The sequence below is a fragment of the Bos mutus genome, chromosome 23 (genome assembly GCF_027580195.1).
Source record: "Bos mutus isolate GX-2022 chromosome 23, NWIPB_WYAK_1.1, whole genome shotgun sequence".
In the NCBI taxonomy this organism is placed as follows: Eukaryota; Metazoa; Chordata; class Mammalia; order Artiodactyla; family Bovidae; genus Bos; species Bos mutus.
Genome location: NC_091639.1, coordinates 41,958,634 through 41,983,466, shown reverse-complemented (window position 1 = coordinate 41,983,466; position 24,833 = coordinate 41,958,634).

The window sequence follows — 24,833 nt, the reverse complement described above, 5'->3', positions numbered from 1 at the left end:
AGTCTCACTGCCCCTGTTTCAAGAGGGACTTAAAAATAATTATTTATTTTTAATTGAAGGATAATTGCTTTACAATATTGTGTTGGTTTCTGCCATACATCAATATGAATCAGCTATAGGTATACATATGTCCCCTCCCTCTTGAACCTCTGTCCCACCTCCCACCCCATCCCACGCCTCTAGGTTGTCACAGAGCCCTGGTTTGAGTTCCTGGAGTCATACAGCCAATTCCCACTGGCTATCTATTTTACATATGGTAATGAACTATAAAGAAAGCTGAGCTCAAAAGGATTGATGCTTTTGAACTGTGGTGTTGGAGAAGACTCTTGAGAATCCCTTGGACTGCAAGGAGATCCAACCAGTCCATCCTAAAGGAGATCAGTCCTGAAAATTCATTGGAAGGACTGATGTTGAAGCTGAAATTCCAATACTGTGGCCACCTGATGCGAAGAGCTGACTCATTTGAAAAGACCCTGATGATGGGAAAGATTGAAGGCAGGAGGAGAAGGGGATGACAGAGGATGAGATGGCTGGATGGCATCACCAACTCAATGGACATGAGTTTGGGTGGACTCCAGGAGTTGGTGATGGACAGGGAGGCCTGGTGTGCTGCGGTTCACGGGGTTGCAGAGTCGGACATGACTGAGCAGCTGAGCTGCTCTGAACTGAAGGTACCTGTTTCTGGTACCTGTTTCTGGTACCTCTCTCTGTCTGTCCCGGCCTCTTCTGCCCATCCCCCACCGCCGTGTCCACAGGGCTGGTCTGTCTGCATCTCCACTGCTGTCCTTCAAACAGGTTCATCAGCACCATCTTTCTAGAGTCCATATATATGTGTTAATATACGATATTTGTTTTTCTCTTTCTGACTTACTTCGCGCTGTATAATAGGCTCTAGGTTCATCCACTCAAGAGGTACTTTTAAGACAATGTCAGAGACCATGGCGGGCGCAAAGTGACCTGAGGGCTGTGAAGGAACTCTTCCCTGGGTTCCCTTCCCGGGCTTCTGTGTGAGACATGTCAGCATCTGCATCTCCAGCGCCTCGACCAGGGACCAGCCAATATTGGTCAAATCCAACGTGCCCTCTAATTTTATATAACCTGTGAGCTAAGAGTAGTTTTTACATTTTTAATAATTTAAAAAATCAAAAGAAGAATAATATTTAGTGGCAGGTGAATTGATAGTAAATTCACTTTTCTGTGTCTATAAATAAAGTTTTATTGGAACACAGCCGTACTCCTTCTCTGTTTATAGTCTATGGCTGCTTTGGAGCTGCTTTGCTGCAGGGTTGAATAGGTGTGACAGAGACATTGTCACCCACAAGGCCAAAAATAGTTATTATCTGGACCTTACAGGAAAAGTTTGCTGACCCCTGACCTTAACAGTGTCTGGAGTGTGAAAGATGTTTGATACGTAATAAATATCAGCCAGACACCACATGTGTTAGTTTTTAGATGGTCTCACAGCTCTATGAAGCTGGTGTGGCTATTATCCCACTGAGGTTAAACAGCTGGCCCAACATTATGCAGCTATTGAAACAGCAGGACCAGGATTCAAACTCAGGAGTCTGGCTTCAGAATCCATTGTGCTTTTTCACCTCTCAGTGTTTGGTGAGCACGTGAATGTTTACAGTTGGGGCAGGCCGTAACAGAGGCCAGGTACAAATTCTCCAAACCTGTGGCTCTCCCTAACCCATCTCTCTGGCAAGTCATCTGACCATGATGCAGTCCCAGCCGACTGACGGCGACACGCGTATGTGGTTCTCTTGTGTTCTGAGGTTTGGGGAGGCCAGATCTGGACCCCAGAAGGACTGCAGCTGGGATGGTAGGGGGAGCCAAGCCTGTCTGCCAAGCACGGGGGGGAATGTGAAGCTGTTTCCCCCCACCCCTTCACACTCTGCTGGGCCAGTCTGGGCTCCGGTCCAGAGACACCTTCAAGACACTCTGTCTGAGAAATGATTAGGAGTCTGGGAACCGGAGACAGGCCTGCAGTGAGAGATGGGGAGAAGGGAAGTGCTGGAAACAGTAAATAACCCGGGATCAATTTTCTGGGCGTAAATAGCATTATCCTGAATCGCTCCTGTGATTCAATGCTTCTGATCCAAGCAATTTGCAGGGTTACGCTGTGATATCTGCAGTTTGGTGTGGAAGGAAGACAAGTGGGGTTTCATAAAGGGCTGCTCCTTGTAATGCAGAGGTGGGGGAGACTAGTGGGAAGGGGGTGTGGGAGGGGGCTTACGGTCTGCAAGGGGGTCACAAACAAGGTTAGCGCCCACGTCCGCAAGGACGAAGGGGCCTCTTGTCCAGGCTGCAGATCCTGAGGGTCAGCCCTTTAGGAACCAACTCAGCGGGAACGCCTGGGCTCCCCTTGCTGTCAGCTGCCCTGACCTCAGTGTGTATTGCCCCTGTCATGGTTATGCTTCAAGGATGGAGAGGTGGCTGGCTAACAAGCCTGATAACGACTCCTTTGTCTTTATCGTGTGTACCGTCTCTCCCTCCAAAGGTGCAATTAGTGGCTGTTTCTCCTGCTAGAAACTGGCCAAAAATAAAACGAAGGCATAATCTGATGTTCTTCATTCTCCAAATGGGAATTGCCCCGGATGTGCAGTGGGCCAGGCTGAGGGGAGGCGTGAAAACCTAACCCGAGTCTGAGAAAGGAAGTTCCCAAAACCCAGAGGAAATGACTCAAACCGTATGTGGGCACTTGACTGCCTCATTCCCCCATGTTGGGCAGAGGTATTAGCAGCATAGCGTTCCCTTCTCATGACCTTGAAAATATTGTTTGCCGGCTACTTGCCATAACATCTTCATTAATGGCCTGGAACAGGGAGGCAACAGCATGTTAATTAAATCTGCAGCTGAGACTAAATTGGGAGATGGAGCAAACATCAGTCGCACAGAGACCTAATGCAAGGAGACGTCGGGAGGTTAGAACTATGAGCTGGAAACGGGCAGGTGAACTGCTGGACGTGTGTCATCGAGGCCCCGGGGACACACACAGAAGATGTGGGTGGCAGGGAGGGGCTGGCAGAGGAGGAAATCTGCACCCGGGGGCCCATCGGGGGAGGCGTGGAGGCTCAAACAATGTCCTCAAAGAGGCAGAGGATGCCTTGTAGAGGATGACGGAGTTCTGGTGAGCAGAAATAGCCCGGGATTGATGAGAGTGCCAAAGCTTACGGCATCAAAATGTAAAATGAAAGGTTTCCTAAGGTCAGATGCCCAGGACAGTGGTAAGAATTAAACGTGCCCTGCTTCAGCCAAGGCCAAGGAGAGGCAAAGAACACAGCTTCTCAAGTGTAGGAGCTGTGATTGAGGGAAAGGATAGCTGCTGCTACCCCTTCGGTTCTAAGCCCTTGATGTCCCCCCACGGAGCTGTGTGACTGGGCTCATGGGCAAAAATCCTAGCTGATGGGCATGGCATTTAAAACTAGGGCAGGCAAAGCACCAAGAGATGTATTTTAGGCAATGATTGTGCCTTGGCCCAGGAGACACAGGCTTTGGTGACCCGTGGGGGTATTTTTATGCTTTTCCTTCTATGGCTCAGGGTCCTTTTTCAGAACACCCAAATTATTCATTGAGAAATGGTATAGAGCAGACGTCACCGTAGACCAAGAACCCCTGGTAGAGAAATAGCGCCGGTGGAGAGGAAAACACGAACATGCAGAGGGGAGACCCTGAATTAACTTCTGATTTGTCGAGTTTCTTGTTAGTGTGTTACATCTGCTACTTGAATGAACATTCCCATATCTCTGGTCTCCCGTGGAGTCCACAGGATGCCCACAACTTGGACCCAAAACAATCCGATAAGATGCTATTCTGTTCAGTTCAGCCTCATGGACTATTGACTGTGCACAGAACCTGGGGACTCGGCTGAGTTTTACAACAGCATTCCTGCCGACTTCCCGGTCAATACATCCCCAGGTGGTTAATATACTCCTAGAAATGTTGCAGTCACCAACTTGCTTCTGGGTTCCCTTTCTATTTATGGGGGTTTATCACGAAAGCTGCAGCTGTAAAACTCTAAGAAGAAGAGGTCACATAACTTTTCTTCCAGGGACCGTACAGGTTTAGCTGAGAGCTGGGTCTGTGACCTGGGCAGCCATGGAGTCTGTGCCTTCTGTGAAGTGAGCCTGGTGACACTGGGCCACGTTTTTACTGAATTTTAACTATATGTATTTATATTTTCATGGGGATGATGGATGTGTGTAAAGAGAAAGCAGATGACTTTGCAAGTGACAAATTCATTTTAAGGAAAGACTGGCCTTGCGTAAGCTGAAGCATGTCCTTTCTCTTCAACCCCTTCCAGGCAGGCAGCTCCCAGCTCCCTGATCCCAGGGCACGAAGAGCTAGAACAAGGAGGCAAGGACAGCTGACACATTTTCATAAATGATTAGGGAAGCCGGTGGTTGAGGAAAGTTCATGCTCTCATGTTTAAGAAGAAGTCTTGGTATAGGTTTTATGCCTTGTGGAAGGGAGCCAAAGTCATTTCAAATGCCAGCCTAATTCAGGGTAGATTCAGGTAAAAGGCGCTAGCTGTCCAAACTTCTCTTCCATTGCATCAGTGACCCTCAGTCATTGACTCCCCCACATCTGCTGGGCTGATGCTCTTTGGATTTGGGGGGCTGCCAACGGCTGCTAACGGGAGGGGCGGGCCACAGGCAGCCTCTGCCATTGGCAGTTGTGGCCGTCAGGCAGGCTCCTTCTTATCAGCCCGCTCTGCAATGGCAGGGAAAGGAGGGGGTGGAATTCTGCTTCCTTTGTTGTCCAGTACTCGGGCTGGGTGGCCAGTGGGGTCTGGGCAAGTGTATAGGAGGGTGAATTCACTCAGGAATTCAGGGGGCATTGTTCACTGCTAGAGGACTCTGTATTCACAGCTCCAGCCTCTTCATGGATGTCTGGCTGAGCAGAGACCTGGTCTCCCCTGACAGTGAGCATGGTCTCAGGTCCTGAACCCTTGAAGTCTATGGTGCACCACATCAAAGTGAAGGACGTGCCAATGGGCAGGTCCTAAAATCCCAGTCGGGATAACAGGGCGAGACCGAGGCATGCTTGGGTTCAAACTACAGGGTTCAGGACATTGGCAAGAAAATAAATTTGGAGAGAGCAGTTCAGATACTGGCAAGCCTTAACTTCTCCTGTTGTCCTTGTTTAGTTGCTCAGTCATGCTGACTCTTGCAACCCCATGGACTGTAGCCCCCCAGGCTCCTCTGTCCATGGGATTTCCCAGACAAGAATACCAGAGTGGGTTGCCATTTCCTTCTCCAGGGGATATTCCTGACCCAGGGACCGAGCCCACGTCTCCTGCACTGGCACGTGGAGCCTTTACCCCCGAGCCACCAGGGAAGCCCTTAGCGACTCTTTGTTGTTGCTGTTTAGCAGTTGTGTCCGACTCCTCTGTCCATGGGGCTTCTTGGGAAGCCCTAGCTACTCTTATCTAGGCCTAAAACAAGGACAAACTGCCCAGAACAGCCTGAAGACAGGGCTGTTAGAGCTCACCCTCATCCCCCCCATGGCAGCATTCATCTCTCTTTTCCTTTTCCACTCCCTGGAATATTATTTTTCTTGAAAGAGCAACAAAGTTATTGGGAAACTGCAGCCTAAAATACTGCAGGACTTTGAAGGAATACCCCCAGGTCTCAGACAAGACCCAGTCACAGAGATAATCCATTTAATCATTATTTACTCAGGGCCTGTCTTGTGAATGTTTGACTGTCAGAACTGAATTCCACCCCAAAGGAAAGCCATCTTCAGAGAAGATTTGCAGTTGTCCTTTGTAAAAAGGAGAGAAAAAAGAGGGAATTTATTTAAAATAGACACGAGTTAGCTCCCAAGGGACAGGAGGCATAAATTGCAAGAACAGCTCCTATCAGACTCGAATCCTCCTGGTTTAGGATTTTACTAAGGAGGAGGGAAAATGAAAGGAGCCAAGTATCCCCACTCACTTCCAAGTCACATCAAGGCAGTCAGCTTGTGACAGGAAGATTACCTGCAGGAGGGCTTTATTTGATGTGAAAAGGGTTAACGTCATCTTAGTAGATTGGAAATTCTCTGGGTCTCTTTGGAGTGAAGAGCAAACTCAGAGCTTTTACATGAAGGGATGTGCACGGACCCTTTTAAGTTACTGAAAACAAAAAGGGGAAATGGCCAGACTCGCTTTGTGTTTTAACACACAGGCTCGCGAGGATTCTGGTCTTTCTTATTCTCAGTGTAGGGATGGACTTGCTGGGAGGGGATGGGGGAGCAAGACTGTGGACTGATGATGTAATTACAGTCCATTCCCACAGAAGCACATGCTCTGGCTGAGAAGGAGCACACATGGCCAGGAATCAAAGCTGAACTCCATGAGAGGGGAGTAGGCCAGAGGACTCCAGGGGAGGGGATTTCCTTCAGGCCAGTCATCAGGGAGGGCTTCCCAGGCAGGGCGGGATGGGAGTGGGGTGAGCAGGCTCTGGCTACTTGGGGGAGAGGCATGTGAGGCTCAGCAACCTTCTCCGTTCCCACGCCACCGTTTTCTCCCTTTCCAACTCTTTTCTCTCATCACCACAGCTCTCTGTCCTCCACACCTCCCCACACACCACCTCCACCCTCCCCAGAGACTGAGGACACATTTCAGGCCAGCCGTGTTATTGGATTTTAAATGATGCTATGGCTTTTTAATTCTTGTTTTAATTGCCTTTCCATGCAGGGCACTGAAAATGGTTGATTACCAGGCATCTGGGCCCCGGCGGTGACATTCCTTATCCGATGTCCCCTCAAGCGGTGGTGAAAAGGACAAACTCCCAGGGCCTCAGGAATGGGGTTTTCTTAGGCCCAGCGTCACTGGCTGCCCGTCCTCCAACCTGTGGTGGTGGCGCCAGGCTGGGCGCTGTCCGTGGTACTGAAGGCCCAGGCAGCTTCAGTTAACCAGGCTCCCTGGCCACTCCGGCTTTGGAAGGGCAGCTTTGGAACTTAGAGGGCTGAATAGTTTAAACGAATGGACTTGGACATATTTTCCTTTTCCCCTAAGGGCAGAAAAACATTGCCTGCTGCGTCTCTGGAATGATTACCCCTCATTCAAGGGCACTCAGCAGCAAAGTGAGGTTGAATGGCCCTGACAGTAGCTGGGAGAACAAGAGATTCGGAACAGCGACCTTCCTGTTGTGGGTAGGGTCCAAGGAGAGGGGCCCTGAAAAGAAGAGCCAGCCTGGCAGCCACGCCTGGCTCCTTCCCCCAGGCTCTGGCCTGGTCAGGCCCATGCCGGAGGTTCAGTTTGTCCCTTCATCATTTTCCCTCAATGCTCATCACAGCAGGCTCTGCACGGTGCCAAAGAGAATGCTCCCACTCGGTCCTAAATGACTCTCAGCTGCTTAGTGAGGCCAGGCTCCCACACAACTACATGGGCAGATGCTGTGTGGGGATGAGACGGCTCATTAGAGGTTTAAACACTCTGGGTGTGGTGGTAACTGCGTGGTGTGGGCAGCAGGCCCTTCCCTCCATCTCATAAGCTGCCACCCAGAGGTCCTGCATGACGGCTCCAGGCCTGGGCCCAGCTTGGGTTCTATGGAGGGGTACCCTGAAGGTACCCAGGGGGCAGTACTGCTCCACCTCTCTGGCTGCTGCTCTGCATTTCTGCCCCCTTCCCCAGGGGTTCTCTGCTTCCTCCCCCACACCTCATCTCACAGCCTAGCAGTGAGTAGCTCCATCAGATGGGTCCCTCTCCAGAGATGTCACACATCTCTTTCTCCACTTTTTTTCCCCTGAGAACTTAACCCACTTGAAATCCTCCTGTGTCCAGTAGATCCATGGTCATAGTCAATGACTAGAGGACTATGGGTTCAGGGCCTTGGAAACAGGAATGCAGTTCACTTCCCAGAGGGCCAAACTCTCCCTAGGACAGAGAAGGACAGGAGGGCCACTTCCCATCCACACGGTCTTGAAAGGAGTGATTTATAAAAAGCCAAGGAGGCCACAATCTCTTGCTGAGTCCACCTCAGCACTACCTGTATTTTTTCCAACACCAGAAAACGATTCTGTGTCTAAGGATACGGATGAACAACCGGATAAAGACACACAACACAGGGTGGGGTCTGGGAGCTTCTGTCCCCGTGGAATGGGGTGTACCACTCTCAGTGTGTATTGCGTTCACCAACCCAGAAGCTCTCCAAATCCTGTCCTTTTGATTTTTTTTATGAAGGCTTCATTACACAGGTATGATTGATTAAATCATTGGCCCTGGCGATTGAACTCCATCTCCAGCCCCTCTTGCCTCCCTGGAGTGGGGGCAGGGAGGGGCAGAAAGTGCCAACCCTCAAATCATGCAGTTGGTTCCCCTGGCAACCAGCCCCCATGCTTAAGGGTTTCCAAAAGTCACTTCATTAACATAAACTCAGGTTGGTTGAAAGCGACTTGTTATGAATAACAAGACTCTTCACCTTTCTGGCTCAGGCAGGGGGCTGTTCAGGAACAGAGGACAAAAGACCAAATATTATAAAAAAAACAATGCCCCCCTTGAGTTGGGGGGTGGGGGAAGCAAAGGTGTATTTCTTATTATAAATCCATACCACACCACCACTAGGGAGCACTCTCCTAAATGATGAGGGGTGTAGGGGACTTAAACAGGATGCGGTGGTGGGGAGGGGCTGACAACCTGTTCTGTGAGTTGGAGGGGCTGACAAGAGGGAGAGCCATGGGGGAGGAAGCTCAGGAGACTGCAGAATGGGGCACTGACGTCAAGCCCCCCAGCCAGCCCTGCCTGCATCCCCCACCATCTCCACACTGTCGCTGCAGGCGCGGGTGTGACAGGCTCCACCCCGCAGTTCCACTTCCATCTCCGGCATGTCAATTCGCTGATTTAACATTTCCCCAGAATGCAGGGCTGAGTTTCTTCCCCCACTTGATTTCCTAGGGTTTGTCTCTTTCATTGTTTTTCTTCTTAAAAGAATAAAACCAAAGACAAGCACCTGTCTCTTATGCTCTCCGGCTCTGAGATCCTGCAGCTGTTGGTGGTGAAGAGGTGGGGGGAGGCAGGGGGAGGAGGGAGGCGCGTCTGGGGAGAAGGGACTGGAGGGACTGGGTGCCCATGCCCACTGGGGATGGGCTTCGCCTCTGGGAGAAGATGCTGGGCGTAGAGGAGGCTTCGGCAGGCACCCAAGGGTGCTCCTTTTCAGAGGGGAGGCCCTAAGCGGCCCTGGCAACACTGACTCAGAAAAAACGTGCTGCCCCCGAGGCTGGATGAGGGTCACACCACAACGGACTGGAGCACGGCCTGGGCACCTGCTGGACATAGGATGAGCTCCTTCACCCCTCCAGCAGGGGAACTGGGAGATGCAGGGCAGCTGGGGTCACAAGTCACCACTCCTCTGTGAGGGGCAGCCCTGAAAGGGAACACAGAGAGAAGGAGGAGCTTGACTATGTTCTAGAAACTGACAGGTCAGCATGGTGTGGAGTGAACCCCAGGGGGCGGTGGTGAGGGGTGGATAAGCTGGGGATGAGGAAGAAGCGGAAGCTGGATCATGTAGTGCCTGAAGGCCACCTGTGGGTCTCTATCATGCTTTGTCTGCCCAGCATTCACCCACTCTTTTTTTGTGGGGGGGGCGGGGGCAGGGGTGGGCTGAGCAACAAAAGGCAGATAGCTAGATTCTTTCTCTCTTGACTAGGTTATGGCACTTGAGTGGGTTTGGCTGACACCTCCCTCCTGCTTTAGACTTTGAGTCTCAAGTAGCCAAAGCTGGGAGGAAAGTCAGACTCCCTCTGGGCAGTGATGGGGGATGTGGTGCCCAGCAGACTTGGGCATGTTCTGACCTGGCTGTGCTACCAAAAGTGGCTTTGTGCCCGTTTTCCAAACCTAGAATCTCCTGTCATCAATTCTGAGGGCCCAGGTCTCTTCCAGCAGAGCGTTTTTTTTTTTTTTTTTCTTATGCTTTTGCCAGGAACAGATGATGTTATATATGAATGGAAACATCCTGATTGAGCCTGGACAGGAGTCTGGATTCAAATGAGGTCCACTGAGAAGTTTTAGGCAGGGGGCTGGGGGACAGGATTTGAGTTTGGTTTCTAAAAGCCCATTCAGAGAGTAGATGGTGAAAGGAAAGAAAAGAAATGTGGACACCACTTTGGAGGCTCCAGGCCAGGTGAGAGGCAATGACGTTGATGGAAACCAAGGGTTTAGGATACATACTTTGCAAAAGGACTTGGTAATAAATTGGATGTATGGACAAAAGAAACAAGGAGGGTGTTCAGCTTTCTGACTCGAGTGCTGTGCTGTGTGGACAGTGGAGGTATTTATAGAGCTGGATAAGACTGAGGAAGGAAGAGATGAATGTCTGGGAGGTGGAATTAATGGTTCCACGTTGAACATTTGGTGGCTCATTCGGTAAAGAAACTGCCTGCAATGCACAAGACTGCCTGCAGGAGACATGGGTTAGATCCCTGGGTCTGGAAGATCCCCTGGAGAAGGAAATGGCAGCCCACTCCAGTATTCTTGCATAGAGAATTCCATGGGCAGAGGAGCCTGGCAGGCTATAGTCCATAGGGTCACAAGGGGTCAAACACAACCCAGTAACTAACTCCCATACACCTTGAACGTTTTAAGTGTAAGGTGCTGTGCAAGTTGTGGTCCAGGTAAAAAAAAAAAAAAAAAGAACTTTGGCCAGGTAGTTTCAATAGAGGAAAGAGAATATGCAAAACCAGTTACAGAGGTGCTGGTAGAGCTAAAACAGGAGATGGGGAAACAGCCCAGAGATTGCCGATCGCAGGAATCTGCCCCAGCCTAGGAGCAGGGACAAGGGAAAGAGGTGACGGTACCAGCCTAGGATCTGGGGGGATCAGGTAGGAGCTGGGAATGTAGGGAAGGGGCTGCCCAAGGCTGGAACTGGAACTGTGAAGGGGACAAACTGGGGAAGCTGAGGCCACAGCAGAGACGGGGCCACATCAGCAGCCACAGGCTGAGACCACAATCAGAGAGAGGGGTGCTCCTCACCTCCTCCCACCAGTCTCCAGCCAGAGGCTTTCATTGGCCGAACCTGACAGGAAGCCAGCAGACGAGGAGCCTGGGAAATGTAGTTTTCTGGGAGTAGCTGCTGGGATAGAGCTGAGCAGGCGACGGCAGGCAGGGATCAGGGCAGGTGTCTACTGGAAATCACGGGCAGTTTAACTAGTCTGCCTGCAGAAACATTTATGTTCATAACATGCCCTTTTCAAAGGGCTAAATCTCTTAGGAGGGGCATCAGGGCATCAGGGACAGGTGAGTTGGGGGCCACAGCGTCATGGGGATCTCTACTAGTTTCCCTGCTGAGACTGGATGTGATTTTCTGTTCCATCTTGGACAGGCCCACCTTGGAAGTCATAGCCAGCCTTGTCATATTCTAAGAAAGCCACCCCACACCCCCGCACCCCCAGCCTCCCTCTCCAACGTCCTTCTGCCAGACTTGTCAGGAGCCTGCCCCCAGGATAAAGAGGAGGAGGACAAATGCGATTAGGAGGACCGTGAAGTGGTGATGACAGCAGCTGCTTAATATGGAAAAAGGGGATCCTAATTATTGCTTGGACAAGCAGGGAAGTAAAAAGTCAATCAGAGCTGATGCGGAAGGCAGACACATGTCAGGGCAGGCTGCCCCCCTGCTAAGAACCTGGGATCCCTTCACTGGTGGAGGAGCCTCTGATTGAGAGGCAAGGAGATAGGGACCCAAGGGAACTTGGCCAGCCACTCACTTGGCCCAGAGTGGGAGCCGATCTCAATGAGGAATGGGGAGCGCTGAGCCAGCAGAGCTGCCTTCTTATTTCATCTCTTTATTTCAGGGGGAGCAGGGGCTTTGGGGAGCCTAGCAGGAACCAGACTCTCACTCTTATGGGGAACCTGCAGGGACTGGGCTCCCTTCTATGCCCATAGGATGCTCTGAGCTCCTTCCCCTGTGCTCAGGAAGCCCAGCCCTCCCCAGAACCCTCTCCAAAGTGTCCTGCAACCCATGGTGGCAGGTCCCCCACCAATTAACCGAATGGTGCCCGCTCCTGGGCTCTACCTGCCACCTCCCCACTGTGGACATTTTCAGGCCAATTCCCTCCTCCCCAAACCCCACCCCTCCAAGCTCCGACAGGATCCTAATTTCCATAATTTGCAAAGCCTGGCTAAGACTAAGCTGCAGAGTTTAAGCAAGATTTCCTTGGGGGCTTAGCTAGCAGTAAAGTAAAATGGGTGAGCAGGTGCCCTGATTCCGGGGTCTGAAGGCCCTGTGACTCTGTGGACATCTCCCCAAGCCCTTCCGCTCTGGGCGGCTCTCACTTTAGTTGGACTTGATGCCCTGAGGCCTGCTCATACCCTTAACGAGAGTGTCTTTGGCCACAGCCCTGTGATCCAGGGCCCAGGCCCTGACCTCGGCTGGCCTGGTGGGGAGAGAGGGGGCAGGGGAAGGGACACAGAGAGAAACGGGGACAGAGAGAGGGACAACGGGGAGGGAGACGGGGCGGGGCTGGGTGGCGGGGGAGAGGAGGGATAGGGGAAGGAGAGAGAGGCGGAGAGGAACGCCATTCTGCTTCCAGAATCGGGTGCTTCTCAGCTCCATCTTCTCGTCAAGAAGAGCAGTTTGGCTGCACTTTTACACCAAAACCTGCTAAATTATTTTCCCACAGAGCAAAGGAGCTCTCTTTCCATAACATGGATCAGAGCATTGCTGACAGCTTTGACACATTAGTCTGTTCCCAATTCTGGCCATTGAGATTGCAGAAATACTGGGGCTCAGCTTGGATAAAAATGCCTTTTCATGTGAACCATGGGGATCCTAGGGTCAGCCTTGCTGGGGCTGTGTGAGTGTTAATTAGACGCTGGGGGCAGGGAATCTGGTGTATGTGGAAGGTGTTCAGTAAAGGCTGAGGCGTGTCCCTGTTTTGACTCGGTTACTTCAACTGTAACACAAGGAGTTGGGGGAAAAGAAGGCCAAAGAGCAGGGTTTTGGACGCCCCTCCCACCTCTCTGACCCCAAAGACAGGAGGGAGGAAGGCTTTCCCCTGTGACTATGGGCAGGACTGCGCCCAGCTGGGCTGTGGGGCCAGGTCTCTGGTCAGTGGGGCGGTCCCTGCAGGCCGGCTGTGCGGGGCGTGGACGGCTGGGTTTCCATCTAGGCGCTCTCCGTCCTTGAGTTGCTGTGTGCCCCTTGGGCAAGGCACACCCTCTCTGTATCTTCCTTTCACCCATCAACAGCTAGACCTGTTAACCCCATCGAACCCTGCTCTACTCCTGCGTCAGGCTGAGGTTTAACGAGATGTGGATGTGAAAATGTTTTTGCAATTTAATAGTCATCTCTGCCAAGGGCAGGCCTGAGTGTCTGACTTTTGAGTTGCAAATGCCTGGGTATGTGGCATATCCAGGCCTCGTGGGGAATCTTGAGTCTCCAAACACGTGGAGGGCTTGGAGAAGCTGCAGGCAGTCATGCCGACCAAGGTGTGACACTGTCCTCTGCCCTGCACCCCGCTGACCTTGCCACCTCCTCTCTCTAAGCCCTGAGGGTCTGGCCCTGCCCTGGGCACACAGTGGCACTTAATTACAGCTTGTGAAATGAACAGATTTGTGGCTGAGAAGCCTGGTTTAAAAAGCGAGAAAATGGCCAAGGGGTGGAGAGAATAAGTAAGGGTGGGATGGAGAAGAAACATGTCAGGGTGGAAAGAGGCTGCTCCTCGTTCAGCTGCGAGTAGTTACTGAGAGCTTGCGGTGGGGGAGGTGGGAGAGACAAGGCACAGCCCCCATCCTTCAGGAGCTCGCAGTGAGTGATCCACAGTAAAGAGTGGGCCGGTCTGGAGGACGAGAGGTCAAAGGCTGCTGGGCTTTTAATGGTAGGTGGGCTCCTGGAGGGCTCCCTGGAGGAGGTGGCCTTTAGATGCCGAGTAGAGAGTAGGGTACTTTGGAATAGCTTCTCACAGGGCCCGGGGGAGTTGGGGAGAGTTTAAGTGGGTGAGCCCTGCCCCCACCCCGCAGGAGAGTGGCTGGGGATGCAACCCTATTCTGGACAGCAAGGGGGAAACGGACTCTGTCCCCGACCCCATGTCTGGACCTGGGTCCTTTCCTGGTGGGCCTGCTGCTGCTCAGAGGCGGGCTGCCCTCTGCTCATCACTGTCTCCCTGAGCTGTGTTCCAGCGCAGAAGTCCAGTTCAGGGCAACTGAACACGTGTTTAAGGAGTGTCCACTGTGGGCCCCTCAGCGCTGGTCCTGACCCGCTCCCCTCTGTGGGTTTGGGGAGAGAGGAGGATTTTGACCTGGTTTCTGGCCTCAGCTTGTTGGAGGAGGGGAGCGATGGAGACCAAGGCCCAGTTACAGCCCAGTGATAGGAAGACATGAAGGCCGTGGCTGCCTGACTTTTCAAGGATAAGGATCCATGTCTGACATAGAACACTTCCTGCAGTTTCGAACACGGACTGGGATATGAGAGAATTACCGTCAAGTGCAGCATTATGATTTTGTTTACAAGTGAAGGGTCCTCATCTTCTAGAGATCTACACTGAAATGCTGACAGATGGAATGATGCCATGGCTGGGATTCCCTTCACAATAAAAGGGAGGGGCATGGCTGGGGCGTGGATGCAAAGACTGAGTTGATCTAGAGAAAGGGCACCTGGGCTTTCATTAGATCCTTTGCACTTTTGTGTATTTAAAAAATTCTCCATGATACAAAAGTTTGAAAAGAGAAAAATAAGCAGCACCACTTTGTTTGAAAACAAAAACTTTCAACTGTATTTTTGGTTACCCAGTCACCGTGTAGGAAATTCATGAGGATGAAACCCACCACGGATTAAGGTACGCTTTGGATCCTTTTGGAATTTATTCACCACAATAGCATCAGCATGGTAGCACAAGCATGCAGAACATTAGGCTCCCTGTAGGCTGTGCTTGGCTGGCCTGCGATGCAGGGAAACTCTGATGGAATTTGACAGCTTCCTGGGGGCTGGGGTTCTTGGGTTGAGGATGGGTCTTGGGGGACTGACGGGGGGGGTGACATGACCCAAGGTTCCCCAGGAGACTGGAAACTCAGGGGCTCAGGGCTGTTTGGAGGTGTGGTGGGAGGGGCACTGGGCATACCCTGCTAAGGACCTGCCACATGTGGCTACCTGTGTGGTGTGGGTGGTGGGCCGCCTTTGCCCTTGTGACCTGATTCCACCTGCTGTGTCGCATTAGGCAGGCCAGACGAGACTCTTCCAGGTTCAAGAAAGAAGGTGGATTGCCCAGGTCCCGCCCCCACCAGGATGTGGCTCTGGGCGCTGGCTTGCTTGCTCTTGCGACTGAGAGTTGAGGTCAGTCCAGCTCTCTCTCTGCCCACCCGAATCCTCCCTGTGGGCTGTGCCAACAGCTCTTGGCTCTCCGGCTTCTGCTTTCTCCATCCTGTCTCTTCTTGTTGCTGCAATTCACGAAACGGGGCCCAAAGGGGTCAGTGGGAGGCCCTGCCCCCCAACACTGAGGATGGGGGTGTTCTGCGCCTGTCCACCTGTTCCTCCTGCTAGGGCCTGCCCTGCCAAGGTCTCTTTCTGTCATCAAAGGCAATGGCTGATATTCCCTGAGAACTTCCCCAGGGGTGTTCAAAAAGAGGACAGAGGAGGAGGGTGAGGGTTAACCCACAGGAATAACCTCCAGGGAGGAGGAGGGAGGGGGAGGCAAGCGGGGAGAGACAGGCAGGAGGGAGAGGGAGAAAGAAGGCCAAACCCGGGTGTGGCGGGGTGGGGGGGCTTAGGCAGCGTTGATGGGAGAAAGAGGGATGGGGGTGTGGTTGGGGAGAGAAGGGTTTGGTACAGTTGGTGCCAGTGTTACCTGCTGCCGCCCAGCCTGACGGGTCACCAGGGTGGGGTTCATCCCCATTTGTAGGGGACTGATCCGCATCCTACTGCACGCCTGCCTCCACCGGACGCCGACAGATCGATCCTCAGGTCTGGGCGTGGGTGCCTGTCACGCTGTTGCTTCCACTCAGGCACCCGCTGCCGGGGAGATGGGGAGAGGTCTTGGTTCCAGGCCAGCGGGGCCCCACTCCCCTTCACCCACCACCTGGCAGCTTGTGGCTGATACTCTGGACAGAGGGCTCGGAGGACCCCCAGGCCAGGTGGGTGGTAGCTAGAATGAGGGCTAGGAAGGCCTGGGGCTGAGGTTCCTGAGGTCTCCTGACCCCCTCGCCCCAGCCCCAGCGTCCTCTCCCGGCCTCAAGGGGCCTGCAGCTGAAGCTGGAAGGGCGTCTGGGGGGCCTTGCATCAGGTCAGCTGAGCCTCCCAGCTGCGGGCCCCGAGTCAGTGTTCCCGGGGCTGTCCTGGTGACCCACGTGGGCTGAGAGGTTTGGCCTGATCACCTCCACAGGGGAAAGAGGCCTGGATTTGAGGCCCTGCAGGGCCGCTAACTGGAAGTTTGACCTGAGGCCAACGGCTGCTTCCTCAGCTCCTTTCTGTCGCTGCAGGGAGGCCGGACTCTGCCAGAACTGCCCTCTGAGAGCACCGGCCCGGGGGCAAAGGGGCGGGGTGGCCGGAGCCCCTCTACAGGGGCAGGACGAACCTGGGGCCCTCTCCTGAGAGGGCTGGAGGGGGACGGGAGTAAGGACCTGCCTGGCCCCCTGCTCCTGCCATGGCTCTGCCCTTCCCTCTGCCCATCTGAAACCAACTCCCTCCTCCAGGAAGCCCTCCCTGATAGCACCAGCCCTTTCTGCCCTCCTTTTCAGTGAATACCATGCTGAGGGCCCAGTCCTGTGCTGGGACCAGGAGGGGGAGAGTATCAAGGCTGAGCCCTTAATTATACATATTTTGCAAAGGAATATTCTGGAGCAGGTCTCCATCCCCGCCACACCCCCCCTGCCCCGCCCAGGTGCCCCTCCCCCCACCAGCTGGATCACGGGCCTGGACGTGGACCAGTTGGCTCTGGGGAGGTAGGGCGGGGTCACAGGACACACGTGGAGCCACTGCAGCCCCGTGTCCAAGATGGAACCTCAGAGCGGGTCTGCTCCTCCCTGCTCTCTCTTCCCCAGGCCAGGTATCCACGAGGCCCCTTCTCCGTGTCCACACGCTCACTGTCCCCCAGCCCAGAACCCCATCACCCCTCTCTGGTTTCCAGTGTTTCTTTTCTGCCTCCTTCCCACTCGACCCGCCTACCTCTGAGATGTCCTTCTGAAATAGCTGAGGGACTCACCTTTCTACTTCAGCTGGAGGGCTCTCTGCAGTCACAGCCACTTGGCTCCACAGACGGGGACTCTTGCACTCACCTACTCCACCAGTTTTTTTCCGCCTGGCCTCCAGTGGCTTCTGCTCACCATCCTGGAGGCCTCCTGGCACCTCAGGCGTTTGGTCCAGTTCCCTAAACACCCAAGTACCTTTTTTCAGGCTCTGTTCAAGAAGGTCCCCTTGGCTGGGTCCTTCAAGGCTGGGCAAAATGCCACCTTCCCTCTGGCAGTGTTCCTGCTGCCTCGGGTGGGATTCATTGCCACCTGTGCTCCCATTGTGCTTGCCAAGAGCTCCAGTGAGGACCCTCCTTCTTAGGAGTGTTCTGTCTGTCTCATTCTTCATCTGACTCTTCCCTGTCCAGCCAGTGGGATTCTGGGTCTTATTCTTTAAGATTTTGCCCTGCACACAGTAGGGGCATAATTAATGTTTGTTAGGTTGAATAGATAATTGCCATCTGCACCATGCACGGATCACTTGTCTTTCCTTAAAAACTTTAAAAATCATCCCTATGGGCTTTTAAATATCCCTCACCATACCGAAACGGATAAATAAAAAGAAATCCCTTGTTCCCTTCTCCCTCCATATCAACATCCCCAGTGGGAGCCTGCGAAGGGCGGGGAGCACTCTTGCCAAGATGGAAGTTCTAAGAGAGGGTGCCCTTTCCAGCCACATGGGCTTGTGGGAGGTGTTCTCTTGTCTGCAGGAGAGAACAGCTAGAGTCCCAGCTTGAGAGACAGCTGCAGGGGTGCTGGGGCCCCTGGTCCCAGCAGGAGTCAGGGGTGGGCAAGTGCAGCCTCCCTTGCAGGAGTCTGGAGCAAGACCCCAGGTGAGCTAAGGGCCTGTCTTTTGCCTCCTCAGCCTCAATGGGCTGCGGAGGAGAGTTGGTGGCCTGATGACCAGCGTCCTCCCCCCAGCCCCGGGGGGTCCAGGCTGGGGTTGGGGGCAGGGCTCTGCCTGGGCCACTAACTTGCTGTGTGATACTTGGCAAATCGCCACACTCCCCTCATCTCAAAAAGGCAGTTGCTCTCTACATGCCGTCCAAACATGCCCTGCTGCTGCTGCTGCTGCTAAGTCGCTTCAGTCGTGTCCGACTCTGTGCGACCCCATAGGCGGCAGCCCACCAGGCTCTGCCGTCCCTGGGATTCTCCAGGCAAGAACACTGGAGTGGGTTGCCATTTCCTTCTCCAATGCATGAAAGTGAAAAGTGAAAGTGAAGTCGCTCAATCGTGTCCGATCTTAGAGACCCCATGGACTGCAGCCTACCAGGCTCCTCCATCCATGGGATTTTCCATCCCCTGGATTTTCCAGGCAAGAGTACTGGAGTGGGTTGCCATTGCCTTCTCTGAGCAAATATTAATATATGAACTGCAACAATAGAAATCTGTGCCCTGAGCTCTCTTGAGGGCTTGCAGTCCAGACACAGGAAATTTTATGGGGGAAATGCCACCAGTTTTTAGATTTTCAAGAGAAAGGGCAAGACCCGAAAGTGCCATAAGAGGGCTCACCCCTTCCCTGCGCGATCCCACACACTGCCCGCCATGGCTCACGTCCCCGCATCTGTGAATCGAGGCAAAGAAAGACGGGCCCGTAAACTCAACTCTTCGGAGAGAATGGGACTTAACAACCATTTCTTTAGCACCTATTATGTGCCAGCTACTATTCCAGATAGGCTATGGATAGAGCCATAAAGAAATTGGGCAAAAACAGCTGTCCTGATGGGAGTTTACATTCTAGTCTAGAGAAGCAGATAATAAGCAAAGAACTGTGCAGACAGAGTGTGGGGGAGAAGGGCTGTGGAGAGGAAGAGAACAGGCAAGGGCGTGGGATGGGAGCGTCTCTCGGAGCACAGAGCTAGGGGGCCAGTCGGACCCTCCTGCCACGCTTGAGCCAGGGTGAGTGCCAGGCTCTGCCCTGAAGGGGCTTCTGATGTATTTGGAGAAACACAGTGGACCGTGCTGCTCAGGGCCCCGTGGGATTTCTTCCCTGGACAGGATTCCCCTCACAAGCTGGCTTCAGACAGGTTGGGAAGGTGGGAGTCGGCAGGCTGGAGGCTTCAAGGTGGGCTTCCTGAAGGAGGTGGCATTCTGGGCTGGACCTTGAAGGGTGAGGAAACTCACAATTGCACGGGAGGGAGAGGGCACCCCAGGCCAAGGTACAGTGTGAGCTGAGGTGCAGCAGAGGCTGCTCCCCTCACCCCGCCCCCATGCATGGGGTACGGGTGGGCCCAGCCCCCAACCTGAGCTCGGCAGGGGCTGCGGGCACACAGCCCTCCCTGAAGCCTGTGCAAACGCTGCGCCCTCCCTGCGTTGGCCCCTTTTAGAGGACTGTGGTGCCAACCTCTACCCTCGGCAGGACGCTGACGTCATTCCTTTGTCTCCTTTCTCTCCCCACTGCTAGCCTTACCCAACACAGCTGTTTCCAGCACAGATCCAAAGAGAGCATTTCCATCTGGGGGTTGGACCCCAGGAAGGCACAGATATCATTCTCCTCTCTTCAAGGAGACCCTCAAACGGTCATCCCCTGATCTCAAGGACAACTCTGGTCCCCTCAGTGCCCTGAGTGGACTGGGAAAGCTGGAGCAAGGCACAGGCCTGGAGGTCCAGAAAGGGGTTCGGGAACAGTCCTGTGCTGGTGCCCTTCTTGGAGTCGTGTTATGGAACTGGGGTGGGACGGTCCAGGCCTCCCGAGCTCTGGGTCGAGCATCAGAAGCGCCTGGCTTGTGGGTGAGACGGAGGTGGGGGTTTTACATCCGTCATGCAGCTCATTAGGGGCTTACAGGCAAGTCTGGCCTGCAGGGCCCTGGGGTGAAATCTGGCCCGGGGAACGGGAGGCTGGTGGACAGCTGAGCCTGATGAAGGCAGCCAGGCTATTACTTAACCATCTTGATGGGCTTTACGCTCCCAGCGGTGACATTTTTGCTGCGTTGCTTAAAAAAACAGTAGCGGCGCCTCCCCCGGTCATTTTCCTACTTTTTCCTCATAAATGAAAAGGCAGATGTTTCCCAGAAGAGTTGCAGCTAGAATCTCATTTCTCCCCAGCGCCTGAGAGCTTGGGACGAGATGAGAGAGACCACGGGCCCCTTAGTGCTGCCGCTTCCCGCCCCGGCCCACCTGTCTTACACCCACATCCACCACCCCCTTGCCGCAGGCCATCACTTCCCTCCTCATTCTTGTTTTCTCAGCGAGACCCCTTTGTCTTCAAAGTCCCTTAACTGCTGCCCCCTTTTGCTCTGCCCTCCCCTCTTTCCTTGTCCATCCTTCCCCTCCCCTCCTCCCTGTCCCCTCCTCTCCCCTCTTCCCTCAACCCTTTCTTCTCTCTCCCACTTGCTAGGTCTCCCCTGGTTTTGCCGATGAGCAGAGACAGAAGGAACTTGCCCAAGGTCACACAGCTCATCCCCTTGGGTGGTTGGTGACACTGCAGGTGCTCAGGCCTGGGGCTCCTGTCTGAGTCTGCAGCACGGGGCCGGGGTGGGCGATGGGCCCTTGGGACGGGGTGTCGGGGTTGCAGTGTCCACCTAGGAAGCCACGGGTCTGGCTCGACCAGACCCTGGCTCTGTGGACCAGCAGCAGTGGGGGCACCTGGGAGCTGGTTAGAAAGGCGGAGTCTCACAACATGCCCCCCACCTCCACCCCGCTCTCCTACAGCCTGGGACCTTCTGTACTAGTTTCAGCATTTTAACAATATTGCCCAGGAGAGTCATGGTACATGAGAGTTTGTGCCTGAGTGTTTTCAGGGAAGGGTCTACATTCCACCAGGCTTGGATATATAGACCCCTCAGTCACCCCAGGTGCCCTCACAGCCTCTGTATCACCCCCTACCCCTTTCCCCCCAGTCCCCACTCCCTGTCCCTCTTCATCACCAGGGAAAGCATATCAGAGTTCCCACCAGAGTCCAGAGCGGGCAGCACTGGGCAGCAGGTTGGCAGGCAGCCTCAGGGTCTCTGGAGGCTCACTTATCTGGAGGGTAAGATAACTGGGATGTCATGGTGTCCTCCATCCAGAGGTAAGGGGCCCAGCCCCCAAATCCTGGAGTCTCCCTGACTTTCTCTGCTGATCAATGATGGCTCAATGTTCCTCCTGCCACTGAAAGATGAAGGAGGCATCTAATCTCCCTCCCCTGAGTCAGGGCTGGGTCTGGTGACTCACTTCACCAAAAGAGACCATGGAATTACTTTCTGGGACTTGATCCTTGATCACAAGGCACCTCCTCCTTGGTCTCCTTGCTACCCCGCTATTGTGTTATAAGAAGCCCTGAAAGAGGGCGGTGTGAAGAGGAACCGAGGCCTGGGGCCAGCAGCCCAGGCGAAGCTCGCAGCCACGTCCACACACACTTGCCGAGACTGGCTCACCTTGGCAGCAGTGGCGCCCGCGCCTCCCGTCAGGCCAGCGTGGCCGATGTCACAGGCAGCGGACAAGTCTTCCTTGTTGAGCCCTGCCAAACTGCAGACTCATGAGCAAAATAAATGACTGCAGTGGTTTGAAGTTACCAAGTATTGGGGGTGGTTTGTTATGTAGCAATAAGAAACTGGAACACCCCTGAATCCAGTCTGTCAGCAAATCTTGTCAGCTCTGCCTTCTAAATATACCCAAATCCAACCTCCATCATTCTTGCTTGGAAGTTTGCAAGAGACTCTTAGTGGATCTCCATTGCCTCCAGAGCCCCTTGGCCCCTACAGTCTCTTCTCCTGCTAAAGTGAGAGTCAGATCCCACTCTTCTGTTTAACGCTCTACAGGTTCGCCACGTCACTCACAGTGAGAGCCAGAGTCCTTCCCATGGCCCAGAAAGCCTTGCCCAGAAAGTCTCTGATGCTACCTCTCCCTACCCTGGCCGCCTCCTCCTCTCTCCTCAACTCCCTCCACTCTGGCCACCAGTCTTCCTAGAGTTCTTGACCATCCCAACTTCGCTCTGGCCCCAGGGCCTTTGCACCTACGGCTTGTTGAACCTGAAGCACACTGCTTGCAGATACCCTCCTGGCTACTCCCTCATTTCCTGAGGACTGTAGTCAAATCTTTTCAGAGGGGCTTCCCTGCTCACACTACAGAAAGCTGCACTCCTTTCCCAGGCCAACCCTGTTTTCTTCCTTCACGGCACTTAGCACTGGCATTCTATATGCTTATTTTATCATGTTTCTCCCGGCTAGAGATAACATTTCTAACATAGACTTCTTGAGAGTGTGGACTTTCGCCTGTTTGCTTGAATCCCCAGCACTCAGTGTCTGGCCTGCAGTGGGTGCTCAGTACATGTTGGTGGAGTGAACGAAAGCTTGCGGTCTGGCCTGGGCTAGGAGCCAGGCAGGGTTGGGTACTGCCAGACTGCTCTTTCTCCTGGGAACTACACTTCCCAGGGCTCCTTGCGAGGGGCTTCCGGCCTGGGTCAGAGGGCAAGAAGGAAGCAAGCACATACTGCCCGGCGGTGCTCCAGCCTCCTCAGCGCCTGGCGTCTCCCTTTGGGTCTGGCTCACCTCTGTCCCACCCCCACCCCTTCCTGCAGTCTCTGCTGCTTGTTGAAATCTCACCTGGCTGTCAAGGTTTGGACACCACTGTACCCATCTGCCACCTCCTTCTCCAGGGGTCTACTCAGATGGCCATCTGGGAGTTTACCAAGTCTCCCCCAGGGAATCTGCCTCTGGGGCCTCCTGGCTGCAGGGGCCCAGGAGAGGTCCAGAATGCCAGTCTCTGCCCTAAGTTATCCCCACCCCGGCCACCCACCCCCCTCCCTCCGTCCTCCCCCCTTCTCGTGGCATTCTCTTTCTTGGTTCCCAGGATTTTAACATCTGGCTCCCCGCAGGGTTGATCTTACCTGGAGACACTGCCAGGCCTGTCACCACTTTAAAAGGCCTGGATTTAAAAAGAGAGCCCCAAGCCCTCTTCCCCAGAATGTCTGCACCCACATTTACATCTCTGACATCCTCCCAGCTGCGAGGCAGCAGAACCTGCTTCCAGCTACTTTTATTTAGGCTTCAGAAGGAGGCTTGTGGCCGTCGGCAGATGAGGTCTGCGGGGCCCTGGAAGCAAATCTCAGCCCTGAATCTCTAAAAATAATTTTCTATTTGGCTCCGGAACCTGGTTTTGCTCTTCATCTGCCTGCAGGAGGCCTTGAGAGGGCCTAGATCCTGATGTTGTGCCCTGAAAAGCTGTTGCAGGAGGTGCCGAGAGGTGGCCTGGCTCCAGTCCCCTCCCCTCCCCCATCTCCAGTAGTGATGGGGCATTGCCTCTCAGCTGCAACAAACCTAAGATACTGTTCAGCGAAAATGTAACCATTATGTTAGGTACCACAAATGAGGAAAAAAATTGCTGCTGATTAAACCCGGGTAAGGCATCCACTGTTAAACATATCCCAGTTTTGGTGTTACTAAAGCGTGAAAACAAACGTGTGTCTTAGATGAAATACAGTCCTAGCCTGGGTGGAGTCTGGGTGTCTCCCCTTCCTCTCCGCACTTGACCCTGTCTGGCTCACGTCCTCCCTGGAAAGGAAGGGGTGGAAGGTTTGTCTTGGATCCAGAGGCTTTCGGCTCCCACTCTTGCTGGGGCTGCGTGTGTGAGAGGAGACTGGGAAGTGCAGAAGGGGGTCCTGTCAGCCAAAAGCGGGAAACAATTTTCCTCCCACAGAGCCTGCTGAATAATAAAGGCACAAGCCCACGCTGCTGCCTCGTGAGCCCACTGCAAAAAAACGGGTGGCCCCAGCCTGGGTCCCACTGATCTGAGTCACCGGGACTAGCATGTGGGAGGGGCCTGTCCTCAGCCCTGCCGGATTCCTCAGCCCTCTGTACTCCGAGGGGTTCTTGGCCCCGCCAGAGGAGGGCGCTGGAGGGAGCCTTGTCCCTTGCTTCCTGAGAAGCCTGCAACCTGGAGCTGTCAACACCAGTCTAGGGAGATGGGATGATGTAGGAGGGACAGACAAGGGAGCCGGGCCCAGAAAAACTCCCGAGAGGAGCAGCCAACTGCAGCAGGAGAGACTGGAGGGAGGCTGCAGTAGTGATGGAGCGGATGTCTCATCCTCTGCAGACGATGGAGGACATCACCGTGCTCCCCACACCCCCAAGGCCCCCAGTGCCTGTTCTCCAGCTGGGGAGCATGGGCAGCTGCCTGCTCCAAGGTGAGCCTCTTTTCCTTGTGTTCTTAGCTGAAGGGAACCTCCTCCCTCAAGGTTACCTTAGTTTCTGGAGGCAGCCCACATCCAGTGACTAGTAAAAGCTTAGGATGCTCGGCCTAAAACCGAGTGGGACCACCTGCAAGGCCAGCCCTGCTCCACAGCTCCCAGGGTGTGGCTGAGACCTTGGCCATGACTGTGTCACAACCCAGCTTCTCACTCTGCCTAGTCCTGCCTCCCTCGCTTCCTGGGGGTGAGGTGACCACCAGGAAATCTACTTATGAATCTCCATCTCTGAGTCTGTTTCACAGGCCCCTGACCTGTCACAGAGACCTTGGGTAAATGAGAGGGAATTTGCGAGTTCCACTGTGAGCCCCTCCTACCCTGTGGGTCCTCTAGGCCATGGGTGGTGCTAGGGGACTCCCTAAGAGTCTCTCTCCTCCAGGTCAGTCTCAGCTCCCTGCCCGTCCACCAACCCAGAGGAGAGGCTGCAGATGCACGGACCATGGCAGGGGCCCAGGGATGCAGACGGAGCCCAGGCAGAGGGGCTCAGGGACGTCTGGCAGATGATCTAGCTGCTGGGGGACCCCAAGTGTGGCT